The sequence below is a fragment of the Phalaenopsis equestris genome, unplaced genomic scaffold (genome assembly GCF_001263595.1).
Source record: "Phalaenopsis equestris unplaced genomic scaffold, ASM126359v1 Scaffold000345, whole genome shotgun sequence".
NCBI lineage: Eukaryota > Viridiplantae > Streptophyta > Magnoliopsida > Asparagales > Orchidaceae > Phalaenopsis > Phalaenopsis equestris.
The window spans coordinates 176,767-177,738 of NW_018164787.1; the positions used below are offsets into that span (position 1 = coordinate 176,767).

General features: G+C 33.5%; 1 protein-coding gene across 1 annotated transcript in view; it reads right to left on the reverse strand.

The window, feature by feature from the left end:
• The window catches only part of LOC110025969, a 3,257-nt gene that overhangs the window by 1,077 nt on the left and 1,208 nt on the right, over positions 1-972 (reverse strand). The gene's annotated exons all lie outside the window — the stretch shown is intronic.

Consider the following 972-nt stretch of genomic DNA (forward strand, 5'->3'; position numbering starts at 1 on the left):
AAAAAAAAGAGGCGTAAGCTTGCTAATGTTTTTATTAATCTTTTGTGAAAAAAAATTAAAATTTTGCCCAATTAATTCATAAAATATTTTGCTTGATTATGGCTATAAAACACTAGTAGATACTAAAGGCTTGGTCATAGCAATAAAGTACTTAAACCTCACAGCTATACCCTAAAGCATAGTTCTCAAGTCAAACACTTTATTCATACCTCTTAGATAATAATCAACGCTTTGTCTTTCAGTAAGTGCATTCGATGTCTTAGTGTTGGAAACTTAAAACTCAACTATTCGTGAGAAAAACTCTAATATCAACTAGTTTATGTGGTTCTACCCGATGATACAAATGATTTATTGCATAAAATATCTCAGGCTATGGATTCAATAGCAATGCCACAAAGGTGAAAGGCAGTACTTTCTTGAGAACTAAATCATATAGCTTATGCTTAGTGCATTGATGTTTCATGCACAATCAGTAACCAAGGTTGAGGATACTTCCGATAGGTTTAACAACTAAAATTGAAAACTATATCCAATCGACGAAAAAAATTAAGGCTAATAAAATGTTAATGAATTTTATATTGTATAAGTAACACACATGTATGCACATGCACATGCGCAATGCTTTAACATAAAATTGACTTGTTTGTGATTTGATGCATAGCTTGTGAAGCGATCTTATCAAAACCACGTTTGATCCAGCTTTGACAATACTCATTAACCCACAAATTGGCTCATTTTAAAAATATCTGTGGGTATGCGCGCGTGCATGGGCGTGTGTGCACGTGGGTGTGTTAACCTCATATATATGTGTTTTTCCCCTCCATAAAGTCTGAGATCTAGCCTTAGAGTTTATTATTTTACTCTCTTAGAGAACTAGTAATGGGGCCCACATTATTTATTGCCTTAGAGTTTATTATTTCTTGACTACTTATAGTTTCATATGGGTGGTTCGAATCCTCAGCATTTAGCTGA